Consider the following 21,223-nt stretch of genomic DNA (forward strand, 5'->3'; position numbering starts at 1 on the left):
ACATTTTTCTGCGTTACCAGTATCTTAGTGTTCTAGGTGTAGGTTATTAAAATTTCCTTCTCTGTACTTTCTAAAATTTAATAATAAGAATGTGCTTTTTAAATAATTTTTTTAACTTGAATATCTCACATGATCACCTGAAGTTCCCATTTTCTCAACTTAATAGAGAGCTTAACCGACCTCTTCTTATTCCTTTTTTTCTATTCTGGCTCACGCAGTGGATGGAAGATGGCATTGAAGGAGCTCTCAAGTCCTCTCCAAGCCTCGCTGTTTGTGACGTGATCATGGCAGTGAAGGGACACGGCTCTGGAGTGCTGGGCTCCGTTTGCTCTGCACTCAGCCACCCATCTGGATGGGGTTTGGAATGCTGCCTAGGCTCTGCCTTCTCTCACACAGGAAGGACGTTTGGCCCCAAACCAGGTGCTGAAGGGTTTGGCAGAAGCACCCGATGCCTGAGCTATAGCACAGCACGGTGCCCTGGGCGGCTCCACACTCACCTGGCTCAACACCACCCTCTTCCTTCCTTCCCGCCGGGCTGCCCTCTCGCCTGCGTTTCCTGTGGTCTATGGAACTGAAACGACATGAGCGGCATTTCAGGACGTCCCCCTTAAAACTCACTCCTCTGTTCTTATCCACATGACTTATTACTACTTTCCAATCTCATCTCCTGCGGTTCTCCACGTGACCACCTTCCAGGCCAGCAGCCTTGTCGCGTGGCATCCCCAGTCCCACCATTCCCGTCCCCCACCCGGAGCACCCTTCCCCCGGCCACACAGTGAAAGGCTGGGCTGTGAGCGCTTCGGTGGAAACCAGGCCTTCACCACTTCTTCTCCCTTCAAGCCACACACAGCTGTTGCAAGTTCCGGATACCAATCATTTTTTAAAAAATAAATTGCTATTTAAGTCAATATCTGAACAATGTATGAAAACAATCAGATTTTAGGCCCACTTATTTTTAAGCCCAGATGACATCACTCATGCTCGACCACTGTCCTCATTCAGAATACTCAGATTGGAACAGTTCAGCTCCTCAGAAAATAAAACACACTCTTCACTGAGTAAGTTTTACCACGAGAGAGTAGATCGTACACCATTGATTATGGAGGCTGTTTTAAAAAAAGGAGTTCAAAGAAAGCTTAAACAGCGGTCAGATCACTGCCACCAGTAGGTGGCCTCCAAGAAGCTCCGTTTTCAGTTCTCATTTAAAGGCAGATATTTCTATATGTTAAAAAATCAACCTGCGCCGTATAGTCATGTTATACACCTATCTCCCAATTCTAAAACTGACCCCTTAAGAAAAAAAAAAAAAAAAAGGAAAAGGAATTGAATTAGCACAAATCACCAGTGAGACAAACCTCAATTAACATCATATGTGGACATTTTCTCTTTGATATTTAAGTTCCAGAAAATGGCTAAGGTTTTAAAATTAAACTCACATTAGTTTTTATACACTGCCTGTCGCAAGCCATGTACCTGGAGATAGTCACAACTAAAATTTGGGGATGGTGAGGGGGAGAGAGAAAATCAAACCGTGCTTCAAAAACCTTCGCTGGGAAGCTGCTCAGGCCTCTCATTTACCCCCGTGCACCTTTCCTGATCCCCGTGGGTCCTGCCCACTGGGTCACTGCTCCTCATAATGCCTCTCCTCCTTTGGTCATTAGGCTCTTCCAAACGAGCGCAGTCAGCATGTTCTCTGTTCATCTTTGCTTCTTGGGCTTTCCCCTGGTAATTGTTTTCCTCAGCCCATAAATATTCTATTTATTATCTCCCTGTTCTTGACCACTTGTTCTGCATTTTCTCCATCTTCCTTGTGATTAGAAATCTCAAACAGAATGTCGGTCTTTGGACTCCCAGGCATTTACTTTGCCTCTAAAATAGGCAGAGCTCCACTCCCGTGGGTCCTAATTTTAATCAAATCGGTCATTTTTTTCCAAGCCTCATCAGCTTCGTGCCTCCACTAACGGACTTTTAGTTTGCATGTCTCTACGTGGATTATTGTTGCTGCTGGACAGAGCTGATCAGGAAGGAAATTTATTGCACAAGAATGGGAAGAAATTATCAAGTTAACTGATGTGTAAGGGAGGTGTACCTGGAAGATACTCTTTAATAGGCAATGCATGTGTGGGGATATTTTTAAGTTTTATCGGTAGAAATGAAACATATTGAACACAAATCGAGCAAATATGACTTGGTCGTTAACATCCCTCTGATTAAACAGGAGTGCTGCTATGAGAAAGGGCTGTGCCATTCTGCAGGCACACGAGAGTCGCTGGGTTTTAGGGTAGTCTCTGTGGAGAATGGTGACTGGACCACGTGGGAGAGGGGCTTGAGGCAGGAAGGTGAGCAGACTCCAGAGTTCAAGAGATGTTTGCATACAGTGCCCTCTTGTTTCCCCTTACAGTGTGGCTGTGGCCAGTATTGAGAACCAAGTGTTCAGGAACTCATGCTGGCCTGCCGGTCCCACCTGGCCTTACGGGAATGCTCTGACACTTGCTGCGTGAACTGGTGACTGCAGAAAGGAAACAGGCTCACATGGCACACGGGAGGGTTGCTCCAGGCCTTTTTGGCTTTCTCGGCAGCAGGATGCTGATCAAGGTACAGCGAAACACATCAGTTCGAATCCACACTGGCAGAACCACCGCAGCCCATGCAAGGCAAGGGCCTGAAAGGGGCAAGAGTGTGGGAGAACCATCCCCACCCTACTCCCCACAGTCCCAGCTTCCTGCTTGACAAATGTATACAGAGGCTGCTATTTCTCTTTGAAACATCCCATGTAGATTCCATTAAAAAAAAAAAAAACCTCAAAACTCACAAGATTCCCAATTACTTAAAGATCACTGTCATAACCTGGTTAGCAATCATCACACACAGCAGGGCTGCAAAGGGACCAACATCTGCTCAGAGTGAGGGAGCCTGGCCTAAATCCACTGGTACAGACACTGAGGGAGCCCTGAACTGCTGAGAGAGGAAAAGTGTTTTAGGGTTCACCTGCTGGGAGGCCCCAGGTTTCCATCTACAGTTAAAGAAACACTTGGAGTTTGCAGAGGGGCCGTGGTGCACTCATCTGCACACACACCTCCAGCACTAGACACCCTGGGGCTGTGGCTGCAGGTGGACGCTGAGCTGTCCCTGTCCTCAGGCTTCACACACCAGCCACCACAGGTGACAGGAGGGCTGGACAGGTGGGATCTCTGGAGGTCACATGCAGCCGGTCTGAAAAACGGGAAACTTTGAAGGCAAAGGAGATGAGGGAGGCCAGGAGAGGGGCAGGTGCTTAGGACAAAGGCAGGAGGTGAGACAAAGCATCTAGGCAATGGGGCCACAGGGCCATGGGGACAGAGAAGGTGGCATTCCCCAGGAACAGGCCCCAGGGAAGCCCACCTACGCTGTGATGGGAGGGAGATACAAGGACACAGTAACCATTGTAGATAGAGAGCAGATTATAAACTTAATGCATAAGGTATACGCTATATATCACATGCAGACAATATCTGAAAATATAAACATAGGTGCTGCATCCTATATTTATACAACCATAAATATACATAGACTGTAAGTAGATAAACAACCAGAGGCTGAAAAGCAGAGAAGTTAACACTTTGTGACATATTTATCTATGTAGGGCTGGACCAACCGCCAGTGGGATTTCAACTCCTGGATGTTAGGACAGTTTTTAGGGTACTTTCTTGGTGGAAGGATCCTAGACTCAGACTGAACCAGTTTAAGTATCATTTTAGATCCCAGGTTAGCTTGCTGGAGCTGCCATAACAAAGCACCATAGACTGCATGGCTTAAACAACAGACATTTCTCTCTCACAACCCTGGAGGCTGGAAGTCCCAGATCAAGGTGTGGGCAGGGCTGGTTCCTCCTGAGGCCTCTCTCCTTGGCGTGCAGATGCCATCCTCTCCCTGTGTCCTCACATGATCGTCCCTCTGTATGTGTCTGTGTCCTCATGTCCTCTTAGGAGGATGCCAGATTGCATCAGGGCCCACCTGGTGACCTCACTTTACACTAATCACCTCCCTAAAGGCCCTGTCTCCAAATCTAGTCCCATCAGGGGTAAGGACTTCAACATAAGAATTTGGGCAGGAGAAAATTCAACCCATAACAGATCCATACCGAGATGTTCAAATCACCTGGGCAAAACTGGGACATTGTTCTCTCTCACAGCAGGACATCATAGGGTTCATTTGTTCAAATGCTGGAACATTCTTCAAACCCTGTCTTAGAATCTCAGAGTAGGGGCCTCAGAGGGCCCCTCAGTGAAACTGCCTCCATGGTGGCTGCACCTGAGCTGCTGCCTTGGGGGTGACACCCCTGGAACTCGCCCCAGAGTCACCCACTTGTCACTAAATGGTGCCATGAGCACAGCCTCCCCAGGCAGAGCTGATTTGATCACGAGCTTTGACTCCTGTGATTGGCCTTGGACATTTTTCTTACCAGTGTGTTATTTTCCTATTCCTATTTGGTATTCTCTAGTGATTCGAGTGCATAGGTAACTAAGTTTCCTGTTTTAATGATATATTTAGGAAATTCTGATATCATTTCAAGTATCTTTAAAAACAATCTACTTAATTGTCAACAACCAAGTGTATGGAAAATTATGTAAAATCCTGTTTACAGATGAGAGAAGGCGGCTGCTGTGGTGACAGCACACAGTCAGCAAAGAGGTCCAGAGGATGACGTGCAGCTTCCCGGCGGCCTGGAGAGCTCCCCAGGTATCACCCCATCTCGCTTCCATCTCAAGGCTCTGGGCACCCCCCTCTTGCAGACCTGCTTCTATTTCTTTGGACAGTTTGGGAAAATCACGCTCTTTAACCCTAAACACTTCGGATCACTTCAAAACAAGATACTCAGAAAAGGGAAACTCTAATCCGTCAACCAGGGAAAGATAGTAACTGTCTAATCACACAGCATCCCACAGTGAGCAGCCACCGGGCCAGGACAGAGCAGATGGTGCATCCAGGTGCCTAGACTGCCCCACCTTTGAATTCAGAGGAAAAAAGTCCCAGTTCACTGCAGCAGCATTACTCGGGATAAGGCCATGATCTCATAACCTCTCAGTAGTGGCTGTGGGGTGGGGCTGGCTTTTGGACACCCAGCTCAGCTGTGTTATCACCTTCTCCCATCCTGTGGGAGGGTGTGTGCGCTGATCACTCCTGGTGTGAGCACAGAGAGGGGTCGACGCGGTCGGTGCTGCTGAAGGCCGCCGTGCATTTGTTCTGTCTAACATACATGCATTGGGCACCCAGGGGGCTGGTAATGGTGAGTGACACAGACACACAGAGGCTGTCGGGTGCTGCTGAGGATGGTGACTGAGCGAATCATGGGCGGTGGGAACAGGCAGCAGGAGGTGTTGCAGGAGAGGCGGAGACCTGTGGCTCTGGGAGCCCTTAGGTGGGAGGAAGGATCAGTGTCTCTTCCAGTTAGGTTTGAAGAATGGTGCAGGACTCCCTGGTGAGCCAGGTGCACATGAGCTCAAGCTCCTGGGCCCGTTGTCTGGGATGCATCCCAAGGCACGCACCAGGACCTAACCAGTGTCTTCAGCCTCTGCTAGGAGCTTCCAGTCAGAGTCCCCCTGCACATTCAAACGTGTGACAAGCATTCTCCATGCTTCACCTATGCCCAGGATTTGACTCCAGCCAGTCTTTGCACAGTTGTCCACCTCCCTGTTCACTTTTCTTTAAGTCATGGATAACAAAGGGTGGAGATTTGATGGTGTTGCTGTCTTCCGCCGAGTGTGGGATAGCCCACAGGGCCTCTGAGCACTTCACCATCCATTCTCTAGCCATCTCTGTCTGTCCCAGACCCCTCACCCTTTGATCTGCTGCCAGGCAGGAAGACGTTTAACTGATTTTGCAGATTGGGACCAAACAACTTCAGTGGGTGGAACGGCTGGTGCGTGCGCTTCCTTTCCCTCCCCCAGTGTCAGGGCACTGAGGCTGGAGATGGTGAAGCACTAGGGCTCGTGCAGCAGGTGAGAGGAGGGAAGCTCCTCCCTGGGAGGGACAGGCACCCCTACTCGCCTTCACGGAGCCCTTCTTCAGCTCCCAGTATGTTAGCAGGAGTTTCAGGAAAGAAACGACAGAGGCCATCAAATACACAGATGAAATTTTTAAGTGAAAGGAAATACTGTCCAAAACTTTCATTTTAGAAAGGAAAGAAGCATTTCTAAAGAAGCATTTCTTGTCCCGAGAGACAAGAGGGCCACCCATGGTTGCTCAGCGTGGGCTGCCGACGGCTGCCCGGGTCTGGTGCATGTGGCTTCTTGTCTGCTGTGCACTGAGCACAAACTACATGCCAGGCTCTGCCCTGTGCTTCTAAGACATTATTTTTCAATACTCATGGCAAACTGATGATGTAGATATTGATGCCTCCTTTACAGAGTAGAAAACAGAGGCTCACAATGCTGAGAGCTTTGCCCAAGGTGACACGCTAACCTGTGCTTCCCAGGCCTGTGTGTCACCGAGGGTCTTACCACAATGAAGATTTTGATTCAGTCCGTCTGGGTTGGGGCTTGAGATTCTGAATTTCCAAGAAGTTCCAGGTAATGTGAGTACAGGAGGCCCGAGGACTGCCCCGTGAGTAGCACGTCTCTAAACCAGCATCTCTGCTTATCGTCAGAGAGGTGCACAGGCTGATTCTGCAGGCCTCTCCTGGCTGACGCTGGCCTCGGCACCCAAGAGCAGAGGGAACTGGTCCTGGCTGTGGAGATTCAGGGCCTCACCTGGACTGTGATTCTTGAGGCCATGACCATCACAGGGGCCCATGGGCGGGGCCCTCACACACCTTCCAGGTTACCCTTTCTCTGCCCAGCAGGATCTCGCTTCTGTACCGAGGTTTAACCCTGTGGCACTGAATATTCACAGCTTTTCACAAATGCGTGTCACTGGTGAGATTCCTATAATGTGGACCAAAACAAGAGGCATCCTTTTTCCTGAAACTGACACCATCCCATGATAGACAAAAAAGTAAAAACACTGAGCATTCTGACACTGTCTTGTTGCCTTGTTATTTGAAGAGGCAATAAATGAATCAATAAGATATTTAGGACATTTCAGCTGGCAAACTCAAATATTATTCAGCCGTTGTTATCAAAAGCCAGATTGCACTTAGCCCATAAAATACTGAAGAAAAAAACTGCTATGAATAATATTTTATAATTTCTTGGTGAGCGTTTGATATGTACCTACACAGCACAGCAAAGCATGCCTTTGCCTGTGATTCTACCACACCTCACCAACGCGTTTGTTAAAACAGTCTTCACGGGGCTGTAAATGCTGAGGCCAAGGGAAAAAGTAAAAAGGAAAACTATATTACCTGGGGGAAGTGGTTTTACTTGATATGACTGAAACAGATGCTGAACAAAACACATCATCTAGAATCAAGAGTATTGGGATTCATAAGTAAATTCATCACAGAAATGTTTCAGAGTCTTTCGAGGTATTGCATCCTTGAGTTATTCAATAATTTGTTGTTAAGGCAGGTGGAGGAAAATAAACTTTAGATTCACACAGACCTGGGTTTGGATTCTGTCTCTGATGAATATTTGCTGCGGTTGAATATTTCTGGGGAAGTTATGTAGCTAATTTTGAGTTTCTGGATAACAGAGCTTTCCACTAAAGATTGATTTTACAATTATGTACCCAAAATTCTACTCTTCTTTTCTTTTGTTCTTTTTTTTTTAATACTACGATGGTTTTTAGTACGTTCATAGAGCTGTGAAATCATCACATTTTTGTCATTCCCTAAGGGAAACATGCTCATTAGTACTCATTTCCTTCTTTCTTGCACCCACATCGCAAGCCCAGGCAACCATGAATCTACTTTCTACTTCTACGGATTTGCCTATTCTGGACATTTCATATAAATGGGATTATACAATATGTGGTCATTTCCTTAATCCAGTACAGTTTTTCCCATTTGCCTCCTTTGTACTGTTATTGTCAAGTATATTACATTTCTGTATGTTATGCGTCCAATAATACAATTCCATACTTATTGTTCTATGCAGTTGCTTTTGAAAACAGGAGAAAATATATGCATTTATACTTTTTTTAAAAAGTACATAATTACCTTTACTACTGCCCTTTTTTGTGTGTGTGGATTTGAAAATCATATGAGTTCACTTGTTTTCAGCCTGAAGAATTCCTTTCATATCTCATAAAGCAGTTCAGCTAGCAAGAAATTCTCTCCGTTTTTGCTTATCTTGAAATTTCTTTATTTCACCTTCATGTCTGACAGATGGCCTTGCTGGATATAGGATTGTGGATTAATAGTTTCTTCCTCTGAGCACTTTGAATATGTTATCCCACTGCCTTCTGGCCTCCATCATTTTACAGAGAGATCTAGTATTAATCCTACTGGGTTCCCTCCTTTGTGGTGAGTCATTTTATTCTGTTCCTTTCAAGGTTTCTCCTTGTCTTTGTCTTGAACATTTTGATTCTGGTGCGTCTAGGTATGTGTGTCCAGGTGTGTGCGTCCAGGTGTGTGTGTCCAGGTGTGTGTGTCCAGGTGTGTGTGTCTAGGTGTGTGTGTCCAGGTGTGTGTGTCTAGGTGTGTGTGTCCAGGAGTGTGTGTCCAGGTGTGTGTGTCTAGGTGTGTGTGTCCAGGTGTGTGTGTCTAGGTGTGTGTGTCTAGGTGTGTGTGTCCACGTGTGTGTGTCTAGGTGTGTGTGTCCAGGAGTGTGTGTCTAGGTGTGTGTGTCTAGGTGTGTGCATCCAGGTGTGTGTGTCTAGGTGTGTGTGTCCAGGTGTGTGTGTCCAGGTGTGTGTGTCTAGGTGTTTGTGTCCAGGTGTGTGTGTCTAGGTGTGTCTCTTTGTGTAGAGTTTTTTGGGCTTCTTGAATGTGTAGGTTAACATTTTTCAGCAAATTTGGGAGCTTTTCAGCTATTATTTCTTGGACATTTTTTCTGCTTGGAACTTTTTTTCTGCTTCTTTCTCTCTCACATCTCCTCTGGTACTCTCATTAAGGGTGTCCCAAGCTTCTATTCATTTTTCTTAATTATTTTTCCCTCTCTGTTTTTCAGGTTGTATAATCTCTATTGACATAACTTCAAGTCTGCTGGTTCTTTCTTCTGACTGCTCCAATTTACTGCTGGGCCCCTGAGTGAACTTTTCATTTCAGTTATTGTTCTTTTCAACTCCACAATTTTTTTTTAAAAATAATTTTTATTTCTTTATTGATATTCCTTATTAGATGGGACATTGTCATCATAATTTCTTTTAATTCTTTTAACATGGTCTCCTTTAGTAACTTGAATATGTTTCTGTGGCTGTTTTGACACTGGCTGTCTTTGTCTGTTAATCCGATGTCTGGAATTTGTCATAGTTTCTGTTGCCTTCTGTTTTCCTGAGCATGGGTCGCACTTTCCTGTTTTCTTGCATTTTTGTGGAAACTGGCATTTTAGGTAATATATCATAGCAAATCTGGATTCTGACCCCGACCCCCAGGGGCTGCTATTTCTGTTTGATTGCTTGCTTATTTGATTAGGGACGTAGCTCTGATATTGCTCCTCAGAGGGCACAGCCTTGGACTAGCACACAGTCTCTCCGACCACCTGTGGTATCTATGTTTTTTTCTGGGCTCTCTGTTAAGCTTCTGCTGGTCTGTCTCTCTTTGGTGTCACACACAGCTGTTAACATCCACTAAATGCAAGTGCTCTATCATTTTTTATGATGCCTGGGGCACAAATTGCTCCATAGACTCATCCAGTGAACATCAGGCCCTTTTGCAGGGGCAGAGTGTTGCCAGCTTTTCAAGTCTGCTCAGACTCCTGGAGCTCTTCTCAACAATCTCTCTTCCTTGTTCCCTCTGTTTAAGTTCTATCTAGTCTACCATTTCACCCACTCTTAATTGTTCATCAACAAAATCTCCACTATTTTTGCCAACTTCCTTGGGCTTGAACTTCCGCATGCTGTTCTCCAAGTAAAGTCTGTCACCTCAGGGACATGCTCTGCTCTTAGGTCTCCTCTGCTCCTGGGGACCGTGATCCTGTTCCACCAGAGCGACACCCTTGCTGCATGAGCTAGTAGCTGGGTGGGCATGGTAGCCTCTTGTCTTCCTAGCTTGCCCCTCCAGACATGGAACCTCCACACTGTGAGTGACTTGGTGTGGGGCAATCCAGGCAGATGTGCTCAGTCTGCCACACCTGGGATGGGGCTCCCACCCTCTGAGGACAAGCACAGGCTGAAGCAGGGGAGCCCTAGTCCTCTCAGTTGCAACTTCCTGGAATGGTGCTTCTGCAGTGCAAACTGAGAGGGATGAGAGATGCTGGTGGCCTGCCTTCCTGGGGTGAAACCACAGCCCTAGACCAGGAGCCGGGAAGACAGACCACAGCATCTTGTTAGCTGGACCTTCCTGGAGCAGAGCTTTCATCACAATGCGCTTTGAGGGTGGGGAGCGGTGGATTGTGGCTCTGATACCACTGATCCTTACCGTTCTTACTGAGATTTGATTATTTATTTGAGTAAATATTTATCCACCTGCTGTATGCCTTTAGGATAATTTCTAGTTTTAAAAAAATGAATGTTCGGCGGTTAAATGGTTATTTCCTTGGATAGAGAGCCTGCCAAGCTCCTCACACCACCATTCCAGAAGCTCTCCTCTGCTGCTTATTTTTGAAAATAAAATTTTATTGGAACATCCAGACATGCTCATTCCTTTATATATTACCTACCCACGTCTTCACCCTTCAACAGCAGAGTTGGTAATTGCAACAGAAACTGCATGGCCCATAAAGCTTAAAACAGTTATCCGGCCCTTTACAGAATTTTTTTCCACTGCTTGTCCTAGATAATAATTTGATACAAATTTGTGCTTATTTGTTAATTCAAAAATGTGTAACTATTTATATGCTGGGATAAACCAAAGAGACACAAAGTTCCATCCCTCAGGAGATTTCAGGTTAGAAGAAAAGATCATTTTTAGTCAAAGAGACCACAAACATAGGCCAGGCTTGGTGGCTCAAGCCTGTAATCCCAGCAGTTTGGGAGGCTGAGGCAGGAGGATCACTTAGAGTTTGAGACCAGCCTGGGCAACATAGTGAGACCCCGTCTCTACGAAAAATTAAGAAAAAAAAAATTGACCACAAATATAAGTCAGACCACGACTATAATAGATATGGCCTAAGAGATATTCCCTGACTCAGGAAGACGCGGCAGACATGACGAGGAGACTATACTCAAGAAGACTCCCATGAAGAAGTGAAAATGGAAGCTAAATTCTGAAGGATAAGCCAGCATTAGCAAGGCCAAGAAGATCCCTCAGGAGCTGACCCTGTGACAAGGATTGGAGTGCAGGCTGTTTATTTCCAAGAGCGAGGAAGATGGCCAACAAAGGGTACGCTTAAAACCAGTCACCACTGTGGGCAGCTGGAGCCTTCTGCCACTGTCAGACTCTGGGAGCCAATGCAAACAACAAAAGCAAAAACAAACACCCAAAAGAGTGCACCTGAGATGTATTCACCCCAGAGGGCGAGGAGACGGATAGATGTCCGTAACCAAGGTCTCCTGAGGGCTGTGCCCTGACGCATTTATTCCCCGGAACTTTTGCCTGTGGATGGAGCCGGTGGCAGCAGATTGGGTTTTAGCTGCGGGACAAAGACCTTGGACAAGGAACTGGGGGCACTGGCCCCTGGGAGCTGGCTGGGGGGGCACTGCAGTGCCACGTGTAGAGAATATGGGCAAGGCCCCAGCAGTGGACATTATGGAGGTACTCCAGGCAGAGGGAGTATCACCAGCAAAGGCCCCGTGGCAAGGGAAGACCACAACCAGGGTCCAAGAGAAGTGGGCAACAGCAGAGCCACGTGGAGTCAGGGACTTATTGGACACAGGCCCCTCATTTCCTGGCACGTGAGACGGTGTCCTTGGTTATCCTGCCCTAGAACATGCTTAAAGGTGTCCTATAGTCACTTAAGAATTCAGCCAATACTGTAGTGCCTGTGAGTATCAGATGTTTCATTATTTAAACTCCAAGTATTCTTGTATGTATTCATTTCATTAGTAAGAAAAATAGTGGTCAAAAGGTGAGGAATTGCCCGTATCACACAGCTTACAGAGCTGCAACCACCATAACTGAAGCATCAAAAGGAAAGGAAATCGTGAACAAAAGTCCACGATGCCTCCAGCACACGCACAGGGTCTTTAATTCACACCTTCCCCATGGATTGGGCTGAAAGGATAAGCTCCACATTTGCAGCATATCAGTGTATTTTTTCATTAAAGATGATTCAGTACTTGCAAGGGTCATTTCAGCAGCTGCAGGCCAAAGGATGGAGTCTCTTGTCCCTTCCTAAGGATAAGAGGAGCACGGTCATGTGGATCCCTGCACCCTGCCTCAGTCTGAGGAATGCATTCTTCATTCTGTGCCAGGCTTCCTAATTAAGGAACAGCTCAGATGCCACCTCCTGCACGGCAGAAGGATGGAAGTGTCTTGTCCCTTCCTAAGAGGAGCACGGTCATGTGGATCCCTGCACCCCGACTCAGTCTGAGGAATGCATTCTTCATTCTGTGCCGGGCTTTCTAATTAAGGAACAGCTCAGATGCCACCTCCTGCACGGCAGTCACCCTTGACCGTCCCAGGCTGGGTCAGGTGCCCCGGCTCTCTCTATGCTTCCCCAGCACTCTGCATTGGGCTCTTTTTTACCCTTCATCAGGCTGCATGGGACATAGCCTGATCCCGGATCCTGGCTGTGAAGTCAGCCGCGTGGCTTCGGCGGCACACCATCGTGGCCGTGGGCTGGCTGAGCGCTCAGCTCCTCAGCACCTTGGAGACACCTTGGCCCTGCTCGTGGTCCTGCTGTGGGGCACTGGTCAGGTGAGGGTGGGGGGTCTGCAGTGATTAAAATACTCCATTACCTGGGTATGCAATCCGTTCAGATATTGGCAGGTGATCCAAGTCAGGCCAAATAAAATTTGCCCTGCGAGTTTATGAACACTGAGAGATAAATTATGAGTCTTTCTCTAGGGATCTTTCTACAAGGAATAAATGGATGCCGCTTTCAGGAAGCCTTATGAAATAGAGAATAGTGAGAACAAAATACAAAGAGAAGCAGAGACAAGAAGACAGAGAAGTGGACGGAAAGATGCAGGGATGGATGAATGGGTGGGTGAACAGGGGGTGGAGGGATGGGGGAGGGAGGAAAGGAGAGATGAAGAGGTGGATGGAGGGATGGGCAGATGGATGGGGAGGGAGGCAAGGGAGAGGGATGGAGGAAAGTAGAGATGAAAGGATGGATGTGCACATGGATCAATGGATAAAGACATGGGTGAGTGGGTAGGTGGGTGGATGGGTGGATGGAGGGAGGGAGGGAGGGTTGGATAGATAGGTGGGTGGATGGATAGGTGGATGAGCAGCAAAGAAACAGTTTCTGACAAAATTATTTAAACTTGTATATCTAGTTATGACTTCAGCTAGAATCTTTCACTAGATTTTTATGATGTGAGCCAATAAATCCCCTTTGGATTCAGCTAGTTTTGCTAGGTTGCTTGCTACCAAAAAATTTAAAATTTGCGTAATATATGTTCCTCTCTCTCTTGAATTCCCTGCTTTGCCCACTCGGCTTGTATCTGGAACCGTCTCCCTCACTGCTGGCTATCTCTAATCCCCTCCTTTTCCTTGGCCCTCATGCTCTTAACCACGCCTTCTTTCCTGTAGGAACTGTGCTTCTATAGGAAACCGTCATTCCACTCGCTTGAGACTATGCTGGGGAACAAGAGCAGTTCCAAACTTGCCCACAGCCCAGGAGCGACGTGCACGGAAGCAGGAACATCCTGCACCTTCATCACAAGGACTGACTAATGGTGGTTCCCTTTAGCTACAGATGACTCCATCCTTCCCACTCTCGCCCTTTAGATGACAGTCTTCCCCCTGATCTCCACACCCAGCTCCCTCACTCCCAGCTCCACACTTGCTTCCTGGTTGGTCCTGGTGGGCCCTGGTGGGTCTATGGGACTCAGCAGGCACCTGTGCTGATGGTTTCTGGGTTCCTGGATGTTTGCTGCTGGTGCCGCTTCTCATCTTTCTCATGAACATTTCCAACTGCACCACGATCCCACTGAGACACCTCTCAGGGAACTCATTGTGTGGAGAACTGAATGCTTCTCCTCCTGCATCCCATAATGCAGACAGTGGCTTCTCCACCCTCCCAGGCCCCAGCCCCCCAGCCCAGAAACCCCTCAGTCCTTTGTCTCCTCTCCTAAATCAACAAGCCCTGTTGGCTCTTGCCAGTGAAGTTCCTCTCACTCTTTGGCGTGCCTGTCACTGTCCAGTCCTCGTTAATTCTTGCCGGATTTCCTGTGACCATCTCTTAGCTCCAGGCATCATCTTGCCTCCAGCTTCACCCCCACACAGCAGGGACCTGTCTCCTGCAAGCCTCGCTGTCACCGCATCCTGGACGTACATGAGGGCCTGTGTCTTTCACAGCAAAGTCCAGACCTCCTGATGGTGAGCGCAGCCCTTCGTGATCTGCCCCCGACACTCAGCCGTCTCATTCTCAGCTCCTCACACATGTCTCACCAGAGCCATATGCTTTGCATCTTGGATATTATTTTCAGGAAATTGCCCCAAACCAAGCAGTGGGACCAGGGACAGTCGGTGACTTCTCTGGTCCTGTCTTTCCTTATCGATAAGATGAAAGGCTTAGACAAGGCCACCTCTATGGGGCCTGGCCAATTTGCCCCACTGGGTTTCCTTTTGATATACTTAATGACACTAAAAAACCTATTTAAAGGTACAAATTCTGGGAGAGGGAAAGAAACAGCAAAATGCAAATTCTACCAGTTCACCAAACCCAACTTAAATCTTCTTCAGGAGCACAATGCAGCTGCCGCCCACCCAGGCCTGCCAGGAGCCTGCAATGAAGTTAATTATTAGACCTGAGGGCATTTGAGTGGCGTGGGACTCCCAGCACACTGAGGAGGCAAGAAAAACCTGAAGTAAAAAGAGAGCTAAGCTAAGACACCTGATAGATGTTAAGTCAGGAACAATCCCCCGGAAAGTAAGTTAGGAATGTAGAAAATTTTTCCAAGTTGCTCACTTGAATCGTTTCCAAAATGGTTTGACTTTTTCCTTAATGAAATTGTCATGATAGGTGGGACCTAACTTTGGATTTGAGTTCATAATATCTCTTAAAATCAATTAGAATAATAAAGTCATATATGTTTCTGGCAAGTTAGTGTGTAAATATCTGGCTCTAAAACCTACTGTCAGCTGAGGCCAGGTGCAGTGGCTCATACCTGTAATCCCGGCACTTTGGGAGGCTGAGGCGGATGGATCACCTGAGGTCAGGAGTTGGAGACCAGCCTGGCCAACATGGTGAAACCGTGTCTCTACTAAAAATACAAAAATTAGCCAGGCATGTGGCGTGCACACGTAGTCCCAACTACCCGGGGGGATGAGGCAAGAGGATTGCTCTAAGGTGGAGGTTGCAGTGAGCCGAGATCACGCCACTGCACTACAGCCTGGGCGACAAAGCAAGACTCCATCTAAAACAAAACAAAACTAAACAAAACAAAACTTACTGTGAGCTGAAAGAACTCTGGCCATCGAACCTGCCTATGCCCATGACCATCAAACCTGCTTACGCCCATGTCCATGTGGACCCCACCCCAGGGCCAGCCTCTCCGGAGCCCCAGACACTGCAGGACAGAAACAGGAGAGCAGGAAACAGCAGGAAAGGAAAAGGAGGAGTGAGAGAAGAAAAAAATGAGGGAGGAAGGGAGAGAAAAGAATCAGCCCAAGTCTCCATGCCCTGTCCTGGTGCCGTGACGGACCAGCACTTGGGCAAGGTTGGAGAGTGGAGGGAGTGTGCTGAGGGGGGCGGCGCGGGTTTAGCAGGTGAGGGAGCTGACCATTCTCAGCCCTTCCTGAGTCACCCTGGAGACCAGGCCGTTTAAGGACACCTCACAGCCCCTCTCCACGGCGACTTGGCGGGAGGAGCCCTGCCGCAGCTCTGTCTTCTCTGCACTCACCAGCCTTTTTTCCCTCATAGCCAAAGTCACGCAGCTTAATGTGGACACAGCCCTTCCGACTTTACAGGATGCTTGTCGTTTTGAACCACTTTACCTACCCCGAGGGAGAAAAGCAGCTAAAACCAACGGAGGCATTTTATTCTTGAAGACACTGAGAAAGGTGGCGAAGGCCTGGCTGTGGAGAGAAGAAACAAGGGGCGCCCTCTCCTCCCTCTTCTGTTTCTCTCCACACTGTGGCTCCCACTAAAACACATTTAAAGCCAGTTCTTGAAGGGTTTTCTCCATAACTGATGTGTCAGTTTTGTCTGACAATTCATTTTTCAAATAATCATCCATTTGGGAAGTCCTTTTTTGTAAAATTCACATTCTAAGAGAAATTTTAAAAAACGAAATCCTCTAAAACACAGATATATCTACAAGAAGACAGCACCACAAGACGCTATCAGGTCCCATGACTCAGCCCTAGATAAGCTCTTCGAAATAGGAGGGAGCTCATCTGCCCAACATCTCATCAGTTTCAGTAACGACTCCCAATCCAAGCCTGTCAATTAATGATAAACCGCTGTTTATGTAATGAAACACACAGATTTTTCTGACTTACCGCTTCTACATAGATTCATCGTGTTTATTTATGACTTCTTCAAGAAAGACAGAGATTGAGGTATTGCAGTCACTGCTGCAGAAATAATCAGTATTTAGCATTTGGACGGCACTTTCCTTGACAAACACCTCACTACCCATCACTTAATTTAAATTTATCACTAAAGTGCCAGCGGCTTTTAGAAGCTAGCCATTGCCCTGCCCCCAAGTCTGTCATCACACTTCACTGTCAGAGAGAAGCCTCTGAAAATGGAAAGATCCCGGTATGGCCCCCTGTAGGATGGAGCTCAGGTGCTCTGGTTTCTAGGCCCCATCACCATTGCTGAAGCAGGGAGTTACAACTTAAAATCTAATTTAGAATTACATTCACTATGAAGAACCGAATTATTTTAATTACTGAGCTGATAGCCTGCTTGTGACCTGCAATGACTGAAGGACATTTTTAAACATAAGACAAAGCAGAAAAGTCATAGGCATGTCCACGTGTACCCTAGGAAAGAGAAACTCCTCCTCCAATGAATAAATGTAAGTGAATAGAAATAAAGTTGCTTTCTAATTACATCGCACAGACCCAGCCTGCAAGAGAGAGGTCCAAAACCAGTTGCCACTCACCATATAAAGAGCCAACCCAGGGAGGGAGCACATGTGTCCCTGACCTCTGTCCCAGGCTGGAGAACGGACTGTCCCCTTTGGGAAAACCTGACCAGACCAAGAGAAAATGCTGACGGATACAGAGAGCTGACAGCTGCCAAGGGAGACTGCGCGGCCCGGTCACCCCACAGCAGCCCCATGTGAACAGATGGTCAGGAGTCAACAGGAGGATGCACCATGAAGGACAGAGATCAAAACGGGAAAAGGAAAACAGACCAAAGACAGGTGGAGAGCAGGAAGGAATTCCAGTAACTGTAAATACTGTCTTCAGAGAGAAAAGATACGTCACCACTAAAGAACTGGAAGTCATGAAAAATGAACAGTTAAAAAAAGAGGATCTGGGAACTTAAACTCTGAAACAATTTTTAAATTCCATAAAACTTGTACTAGATAAAGTTGGTAAACCTCACAGAAAGTAAATCAACAACAAAAAGAGATCTAAAAGGTGAAAAATAGGAGAAAAAAGTATAAGAAAATTGGAGAAGTGGTCTGGAACGTTCAACACCAGAAATAATGTGTTCAAGGAAGAGACAAGATAAAAGACTGAGAAGAAAAAATTATCAATCAAAGAATTCCAGAAAATGTCTTAGTGTTTTACTCCATTTGTACTGCTCCAACAAAATACAGGAGACTGAGTACTTTACAAAAAACAGAAATTTATCTCTCACAGTTCTGGAGGCTGGGAGTCCAAGATAAAGCACCAGTGGGCTCAGTGTCTGGCAAGGGTTGGGACTCTGCTTCCCAGATGGTAGCTTGTGGCTGGGCCCTCATGCGGCAGGAGGTGAAAAGGTAAAAAGGCAAACCCAGGCCCTCAGCCCTTCCTTAGGGGCACTGATCCCACTGTGAAGGCTCTGCCCTTGTGACTTAACCACGTCCTTCAGGCCCCACCTCTCAATACTATCACCTTGGCCATTAAGTGTGAACATATGAATTTGAAGGTACACTTTCAGACCATAGCATTCAGAACGCAACACGGGTTTCCAAATGAAAAGAGCTAGCACAGAGATAAAAATGAACCTACATCATATTGTCCTGCAATTTCAGAAAGCCAAAAATGAAGAAAAGACCCTCAATGCTTCAAGATAATAAAGAAAAAAGAAGTGTATCGCTTGAGGATGGGGGACAAGATTGCGATTGAGCTTCTCTAGAACAACATAGGAGGCAAGCGGAAAATGAAACAGTGTTTTCAAAATTCAGAGAGAGCTTTAAATCCAAAATATATTCTATAACCAGAGAAACTGTTAGTCAAGTAAAATGTGAAGAGAAATCCTTATTTCCTATACACTCATTCTCCTGGAGGAATTAAACAAACAAACAAAAAAGTGTGATCCAGGAAACAGCACTACAGTGCAGGTGAGAGGTGAAAAGAGTGTTCAGGATTAAGGTGAAGACGGAGCTCAGATGCTGCACACCTGTACTGCATGCCCATCTAATACACCTACACAGCACACCTGCACAATATACCTGCATACCACCCCTATACAGCACACCTGTACAATACACCTGCATGGCACACCTACATAATATACCCCCACAATACACTTTCACAGCACACATGCATAATACACCTGCATAGAACACCAGCACAGTACACCCACACAGCACACCACTCAGCATTCTTAGTTTAAAAATAAGTTTTACTTTAAAGGTAATAGTACACACATAAATTGTTGTTAAAATCGACAGTAACAAAGAGAAGTAACAATACTAATAGCCTGCCACAAACTGATTCTTAATAACCTATATAAACAAACATTAAGCCCGGGCGCCGGGTGGCTCATGCCTGTTATCCCAGCACTTTGGGAAGCCGAGGCAGGCAGATCACTTGAGGCCAGGAGTTCCAGACCAGCCTGACCAACATGGTGAAGCCCAGTCTCTACCAAAAATACAAAAAATTAGCCGGGTATATTGGCACGCACCTGTAATCCCAGCTACTTGGGAGGCTGAGGCAGGAGAATCCTTGAACCCAGGAAGCAGAGGTCGCAGTGAGCCGAGATCATGCCATTGTGACAGGAGAGAAACTCTGTCTCAAAAAAAAATTATATGTTTACAACAGGTGCATTCCTCCTCTTGCTTTCTGAGGACGCCCTGCTATGTAGCTGAGTAGTCGCTAATAAACTATCTTAACTTCACTATACTCTGTGACTTGCCAAAAGGTATTTCCCATGTGAAATCCAAAAACCTGTTCTTGGGGTCTAGGACAAGACCCATTTTATAATGACAAAACTATACAAATTCTAGAGGAAAACATGGAAAGAAAGCTATGTGACCTTGGGTTTGGCCATGAGTTTTAACACGACACTATCAGAGGCATTTGAACCCCTCCTCTATATGAACTCCAGGGTGGTTTATGTTCCACTGGCTAGGAGAAAGTTTTCTTCAAAAATGTGACATGATTTGAGGTCAAACATTAATATCAAGTAAACTCAAAAGATTGAGAAGCTAGCATTAGTTCTGGGAAAACCAGAAGTGTGCCTTTTTTGGAAATAATCATTGGTAGCACAAACTTAAGAATCTCCAAAGGAAATAAAAATGAGTTATTAACTTACAGTTTTCACCAATTAAGATATAAATGAAGCTAATGAAATCCGGAAATACAATTTCACTGTTTTTAATGTTCATTAAAAAAAAAAAAATCCTTCTCAAATAGCCCCAGTAAGTCACCAATTAAGTCTTTACTACTTAAAAGCAAAATCCACCTATGTCCTGAACACTATCCACTTTACAAGCCTCATTATATGTACTGGAGACAAAATTCAGAAATAAATAAATATATAGGTACATATATACAAATATATTTCAAATTAAAAATACTTTTAGAGAGTGGTATGTATTACATTTAGAAATTAATAACGAAGTAAATTATGGGATGTCATCCACGCCTGTCCCAAAGGTACCGAATTTATAAATCATCTCAGGTGCGGAGCAGGACAGGTTGAAAATAGGGATGACATGAACCCGCGCGGAACAGCTGCCGGCGCGGTGTCCAGGGCAGCACCCCGCCCGGTCCCGGCCCCTCCAGCCCTGGGCCCGACCCCTACTACGCCTCTGCCTCGACGCGAACGCGGAGCCCGAGCGCGCGTCACGCCGTGTGGGGCCGAAGAGGCTGCTACCCAGAGGCGGAGTGCGGGCTCGCGAGGGTCCCCGCCCCACTCTCGCTCCCGCCAGCACCAACGGACTCGCGTCCCCGCCGCGCGCCGACTCGGGAGCAGCACCGCCTCCGGCACAGGAGCCTCACGCGCCTCTTACCTAACAGGAAGTTGGGTGGAAGCAGCGCGGACCCACGGCGCACCGAACGCACTCCAACAGAACCCGACGCAGACACGCGCTTTCAACCGGCGGAGACACCGGCAGGGCCAGAAACGCGCGCAGCTGGGGCGGGAGGTCGGTAAGCGCCCCGCCCCGGCCCGGCCCCGCCCCGGCCCGACCCCGCCCCTGCCCGAGACCCCGCCCCTGCCCGAGACCCCGCCCCGGCCCCGCCTTTTTCTCTGCCTCCCCTCCCTGCACGTACGGGCCCCGCCCCTCGCGCGACGTGTTTTGTTGACCGGGAAACGGGTTCTCCGGAGCCAAGGTCCGCTCGGGTGAGTGCCCTCCGCTTTTTGTGGCCAAACCCAGCCACGCAGTCCCCTTCCTGCGGCATCCTCCACACCCGGGGCCTGCTGGTCTCCGCGGATGTCACAGGCTCGGCAACCGCCCTCCTGTCGGCGGGGAGTCCCGCGACGCCCGGAAATGCTCCGGAGCCTGTCGCTCAGCTGCCAGATCTGCGTCTGTGTCCGGTTCCGTCACTGAGGTCGCCCCTGTCCGGCCCTTCCTCCCTAGGTCTCTTCACCGTCCGCCCATCGTGTCGCGCGCCGCGTCAGGTCCCCATTCGGCATGTGGCTTGTCTTCCGTCGTCCCCACCCTCGCCCCTCTTGGCCCCTCAGGGCAGCCCTGGGATTCGGCAGACGCCAGTCCTCCCTGAGATGCTTCCCCATCCTTCCCTCCGCCAGGCCCTACGTCT

General features: G+C 47.4%; 1 long non-coding RNA gene across 4 annotated transcripts in view; it reads right to left on the reverse strand.

The window, feature by feature from the left end:
* LOC107976215 (uncharacterized) overlaps positions 1-20,591 on the reverse strand; it is a 97,841-nt gene extending 77,250 nt beyond the window's left edge. For all 4 annotated transcript variants that reach the window (XR_008537521.2, XR_008537523.2, XR_008537519.2 and 1 more), the window contains exons 1-3: positions 20,473-20,591; positions 19,143-19,246; positions 498-571 (exon numbers count right to left, since the gene is read on the reverse strand). This is a non-coding gene — a long non-coding RNA (uncharacterized LOC107976215). The remainder of the gene's footprint in view (positions 1-497; positions 572-19,142; positions 19,247-20,472) is intronic.
* Between the last annotated feature and the right edge of the window lie 632 nt (positions 20,592-21,223).

Source organism: Pan troglodytes, chromosome 8, assembly GCF_028858775.2.
Source record: "Pan troglodytes isolate AG18354 chromosome 8, NHGRI_mPanTro3-v2.0_pri, whole genome shotgun sequence".
Taxonomy (NCBI): domain Eukaryota; kingdom Metazoa; phylum Chordata; class Mammalia; order Primates; family Hominidae; genus Pan; species Pan troglodytes.